The following is a 6,053-nucleotide window of genomic DNA, read 5'->3' as shown; positions in this document are numbered from 1 at the left end:
TCCCTGATTCCCCAATGCTGTTTCCTTTCCCGATTCCCCAATAAAATCTTTTTTTAAAAAACCAGCCAATGAGAGCGCTGACTTCTCTTGTCTGGGCTGGGCACAGGCTGGGCTTCTTGGATCCAGAAAGGCAGGGATGGAAGAGAACAGATTCCAGAGCCTGATGTGGGTTGGGGGAGGCTATCTCCTTATGATGCCGCCTGCCTGTTGTCATGGAAACCCAAGCCACTCTCTTTTGAAGGACCCATTAAGGTGCAGAATATAATCAACACTCTGGCTCTCTCTGAGAGACTCCCACCCTCCCTGGTGGGAGGTGACTGCCACTGAAGCCGCAAGGAACAGCAATCCCTGGACGATGCTGTGTCTGAGTTCTGCCCTCACCGTCCCTCTTCAGCCCTGGCTGGAGATGACTTTCTGTGTGACTCCAAGTCTCCACTCCTGTCTGCATCTTGGCTTCCACTTCCTCTGTAGAAATAATAGAGGGACATGTCACAATTGCCACATTGTGTGTACCAAACTATGAGAAGGGTGTAAGGTAGTGGTTCAAAACGCAGACGCTAGATGCAAACTGCACACATTGAAACCCTGGCTCTGCCACCTGCTTTCTGACAAACTTGAGCAACTTGCTTTACCTCCCTGAGCCTTGGTTTCCTCTCCTATAAAATGAGGTATAATAATGGTACCTACCTCACAGGAGGTAATATTTCTAAAGCTATTAAAACAGTGTCTGGAAAAGAAAACGAACTAGTTTATTCACCCAATGGAATATTACTCAGCCATAAAAAAGGAATGAAGCACTGACACAAACACCACAACATGGATGAACTTTGAAGACATGATGCTCAGTGAAGGGACCAGACACAACATGCCACACAGTGAGTGATTCCATTTATATGAAATGTCCAGAACAGGCACATCCACAGAGACAGAATACACAGGGGCTACAGGGAGAGAGGGATGGGGAGTGACTGCTTAATAGGAACATTCTTCTTGGGATGATGGAATGTTCTGGAAGTAGTGGGGACGGTTGCAGAACTTTGTTAGTGTACTAAGTGGAACTGAATTGATTAAAATGCAAATTTTATGTGCTGTGTATTTTATAAGATTTAAAAAATTTTTGATGGCGGGACACCACACAATGACACTCGTGTGGAAGAAAGGCAGAACCCTTTGTTACTTGGAGCGCCAAACAAGAGGCTTGCACAAGGGACAGGGTGACAGTAAGTGGAAGCTATAGGGAACAGTTTATGTCTGACAAGTGGGGGTGGTTAGCTAGGTTTGAATAATTTCCTAAGCTTAAAACAATAGGATTGTCCCCAGTTGCCTGGTTCCTGACCCTGGGGCCATCAAAGCAGACTTTGAGTTTGAGAGCTGGTAAGGAAAGTCGTCCAGATGTGAACTTATTCAATTGCTCTAGAGGAGCTGATCAGCCTCTGAAATGGGTCCCTCCCTCCCTCTCTTCCTTCCTTCCTTCCTTCCTTCTTTGGAAATAGATATTAATTTCTCATCTGTGTAAATCTAGGTATGGGATTGCTGAGTCAAAGGGAAGAAAATAAACTTCCCTTTTGTTTAAGCCACTGTTATTCAAGTCTATTAGAGTAACTGGACTACATTCCTTATATTGGCATTCCCAGCTTCTGTGCCTCACTCTCTGGTCCCTTTGCTCTTGCTTTCTGGAATCACCTTCCAAATAAACCACACACTTGGGTCCTTGTCTCAGACTCCACTTGTGTGGAATTCCAAATTAAGATAACTGGACACTGACCAAATGTAATAACATAGCTCAGTGAGTTGTACCTTCAATTCAGGTGTCCACAGCACCACTGTGGGTGATGGCTCATCTTTATAGGTGTGGCCCTCCATGTTTCCATGTCTAACAACAGGGCTCAGATACCAGCATTTACATCTCAACTAGTTACTTATTGGGTGCTAGCACTCAGCCAGGCATGGAGGTGGGGCACAGAGATATACAGATGAAACTAGTGAAATTAACTGAGGTACCCTCTCCCAGATGTGTTTGGGAGAAATGAGAGGTTGGTTGGGTATTGTTTTTATTTTAAATTTTTTTATTGGGGAATTGGGAAAGGGGAACAGCCAAGTTGTTGTCCTAAAATCTTAGTTGTGGAGAGTTGTAGCTCAGCTCCAAGTCCAGTTGCCATCAGGCCGCCCATTGGCAGCTCACGGCCGCTCAGCTCAAGGTGCCATGTTCAATCTTAGTTGCAGGTGGGCGTAGACCACCATCCCATGTGGGAATCGAACCAGAAACCTTGTTGCCAAGAGCGCACGCTCTAACCACTGAGCCATCCTGCCACCTGTGGCAGCTCAGCTCGGGTGCAGCTCGCTGGCCCATGTGGGACTCAACCCGGTGACCCTGTTACTCAAAGCTCATGCTCTTAGCCAACTGAGCCACTCGGCCAGCCCTGGTTGGATTTTTTTAATCATTTTTTTTTAATCAAAGGAAAGAGTCTCCTAAATAAGAATCAGTGGGGAAGCTGGTTAAAAATGCAGATTCTGGAGCCTGCCCCACCTCTGGCTTATTGAAACTGGGAATGTCCTAGGGATGCATTCTCTATGAATTTCCCAAGGGTATCCAAGCAAGAGATGGTCCTGGGCAGCTGGGTGGCTCAGTTGGTTAGAGCACATGCTCTTAATAACAAGGCTGCTGGTTCAACTTCTACATGGGATGGTGGGCCGCAACTAGATAAAAAATGGCAACTGGACTTGGAGCTGATGGGTCCTGGGAAAAACATACTGTTCCCCAATAAAGTTAAAAGAGAGAGAGAGAGAGAGAGAGAGAGAGAGAGAGAGAGAGAGAGAGAGAGTCCTGGGTGGGCTAGTTGTTGAGTGTAGCTGGTGGGAAAATGATAGGCAATTACTCTCAACAGGGAGGGGCCAGATCATGCAGGCTGTGTGAGGACATTTGAATTTTATCCTGCAGGCAATGGGAGTCATGGAAGGGTTAAAGGTAAATGGGATTTGTGTTCTAGAAAGACCCCTCACTGTACATGGAGAATGAATTGGCTATGTGTGTGTGTTTGGGGGGTGGGGGTGGAGGAACGAGACCATGAGATGACCAGGCAGTGATGGAGGCAGAGGGATGGAGAAGAGGGTGGATTTGCCCAGAAGGACTTGCATTGGTGAATACAGGGGTGGATGAGGAGGGGAGGGACTCTGCGATGTGAAGAGGCTGCCACATTGGTGGGGACATGGAGGGAGGGGCGAACTGGGAGTTGGGTGGATTGGGTGTTCAGTTTCAAATGATTAATTTGGAGTGATTATGAGGCACCCAGGGGAAAACATTCATAGAAATACCAGGGCAGAATCTCCTTCCATAGAGCTCCCTAAAGGGCAGCGTCTGGAAGCCATTTTTTTCTTTTTTCTTTTTTTAATCTGAAAGCTCTTCCACTCCCAAAGGATGATTCTAAATATACAACAAAATCTCTCACAATTAGCCTTAACCCAGACATTGAACCCCTCTCCCCACCCCATTCTCAAAGTGCCTCTGGCATGTAGGTGTCTTGTAATTGTATTTTTTCTGTTTATTAATGGACCCACTGAGGCAGTACTCCCGGGAGAAAGAAAGATTTCATTAGTCTGGGGCTGAGAATGGAGACAGGAAAGATTTCATTGGTCTGGGGCTGAGAAGGGAGACAGGGTTGCCAGAACTAATGAGGAATCAATGCCTCGTAATTGCTAATTAGAGCCTGGCTATCTCCTGGGGCTATTAGTAAGCTGGCTGACCCTTGAGTGTCCACAAATTATACTACCCAATAAACACCTGAAGCAACCATCACCCTATGATATCTCCATGGGGGAGACTGAGAAGAAGCATGATCTTCATGCATGTGTTGAAACCATCAATTCATTTATTGATTAATGCATTGGTTTATTCTTGGATGCCTTTATTGATTCAACAAATGTTTATTGAGCACCTGCTGTGTGCCAGTCCCTGGATTGGGTGCTGGGGATACAGCAGTGAAAATACACAGTCTCTGCCCTCATGGAGCTCACAGTGTAACTGGAGGTGGCAGACAGTCCTGTAAACAGTTAACACAATTGGAGTAAGCACCAGAGAGATGATATCCCAGGTCTATGAGAGTATATAATAGACTTGACATGAGGGGTGGTGAGGGAACAAGGAAAGTTCCCCTTGATGAAATGAGGCTTGCATAAGAAAGCAGAGGGAGCTGTAGGATGCTATGGGAGGCAGAGCATTCCAAGCTGAGGGAACAGCAAAGGCAGAGGTTCTGAGGCTGGAATGACCTCGATGTGGTGTCTGTGACTTGATTAGGATGTCTCAGAGAACTAGGGGTGAGCCTCAATGATGCCACAATTCACATACCAGACACAAGTTTACACTTGTCCTGTAGTTGGTCTAGGAAACTGATGGGGGGGTGGGGAAGCAAAAATCATTCCTGGAATTTTTATTGAAAAGTCTTCATAGAATCCTGTTCTAAGGAGGGCTTCAAATGCCATCCCCTCATTGAATCCCCAGAAAAGTGTGGTGAGGTGGTTAAGGCCCTGGGGGTTCAGAGTCAGATATTTTGTATTTCCAGGACTGTGGTAGTATACAAGTGACATGGCCAACACCATGTGTGGCACATCACTGGCATGTTCACGGGGTGCATGCCCCTGTTTAATTCCTTGGAATTAGCCCATGGAATTAGCCAGCTCACTCCCTGGGTGTAAGTGATTTCTCCCTGATCCTCCATCCCCCACACTTGCTTGTCCATCTTGGGCAGAGGTCGATGGGAGTCCACGCTATGAGGAAGCTGTGACTTGTTGTCATCATACATCAGAACAACAAAATCACTAGTCTTCCACACAGCACTGGACCACAACTTCTCCAGTCTTCGCCACCCTTTGCCCTATGTCTAAGACCCACTCCTGCTCACCGCTCTTTCCCAAGTTGTAACATCTGGGCTTCTTGCTTTTCCACTGCCTCTTGTCTTCCATACCTGGTCCCCCTGCAGAGAGGCAGGGTCTGATCTCCAAGGGCCCAACTCTCACCCATGAAACATGGAATTTGGAGTTGGAAGGATGTGGGGTTGATTTGCAGGTTCACCCTTGGTCTGAGATCCCTTGGGCCCCTCTCTGGGTCTCAGTTTCCTCAACTGTCACCTAAGGTTGAAGATGGCATGACATAATGTATGTAAAACTCTTGGCACAATGCTTCTCACATGAGTCTAGAAAGAGCACAATGTCATCTTGGCAAGCACCCATTTGCCCCTAGTCCTACCGATTGGCCATCTCACCTGTTGGGAATTACAGATTTCTGTGTGTGGTTTCATGTTATCTGCTCATGTGGAAAATAATGCGTTGAAAAATCCATTAAACGAGGGACAAATCTCCAGAAGTGTCGGACACCTCAGACCATCCTCTGTTCCCTCATCAGCGTACAGGAGCTCCCCGTTACCTGGGAGCTGTCGGGCATCCTGGTGCTGAAATGAAATCGGCCCGGGGAACCCGCTAGGAGCTGTCCTCAGCCTTGGTGCTGAAGCGGTTCCCTTTCTGGATCCCGAGAGGCGCTGTCCGGAGTCTCAGTGCTGAAGAAAACTTGACTTGCTTCCCTCTCTTCCCCGGCACACCCCACTCCCCTCCGTTCTCTGTTCCTCTGACTCTTGGGAACCCTCCTCCCCCAAATTTCTTATCCCTCCGGTCCCCTTCCCGGGGCCCTTCAGAATGGCAAGGAGGGAGACATGGAAAGGTCGCAACTAGGACTTATACCTGCTCCCCACCCCGTGGCATGTTCCCAGAATTTACCGCCCAGGTAGTCAGCCTGGTTGGTCTCCGCTTTCCAGACCGTCAAACTTCACCGTCTTTGCCGCTTTCTGGGAAGATGTCCATGAGCTGACCTGTAAACCATCCCCATCCCCAGGTACGGAGTACCCCCAGACCACCCCTCCCCCAAAGCAGCTGAAGCCCTTCTCCTGTGTGCCTCACCTGCTTCCAGTTTTGTGGGCTGATGCAGGTGTCCAGTGGCTGCCGATGCCGGGACGTGAGCTTTTATGGGCTCCCGGGAAGGTGGGGCACCGGGATCCCGGGGAGGAGCT

At 48.1% G+C, this 6,053-nt stretch overlaps 1 long non-coding RNA gene across 1 annotated transcript; it reads right to left on the bottom strand.

Annotated features, from left to right (window-relative positions):
* LOC109388577 (uncharacterized) lies at positions 1 to 5,848 on the bottom strand. Its single transcript, XR_002125234.1, has 3 exons — positions 5,764 to 5,848; positions 5,417 to 5,546; positions 1 to 465 (listed from the first exon to the last, which is right to left on the bottom strand). It is a non-coding gene; the product is annotated as an uncharacterized LOC109388577 (long non-coding RNA).
* Positions 5,849 to 6,053: the final 205 nt, after the last annotated feature.

This window comes from Hipposideros armiger, unplaced genomic scaffold (assembly GCF_001890085.2).
Source record: "Hipposideros armiger isolate ML-2016 unplaced genomic scaffold, ASM189008v1 scaffold_202, whole genome shotgun sequence".
NCBI lineage: Eukaryota > Metazoa > Chordata > Mammalia > Chiroptera > Hipposideridae > Hipposideros > Hipposideros armiger.
This window is presented reverse-complemented; position numbering and strand designations above follow the sequence as displayed.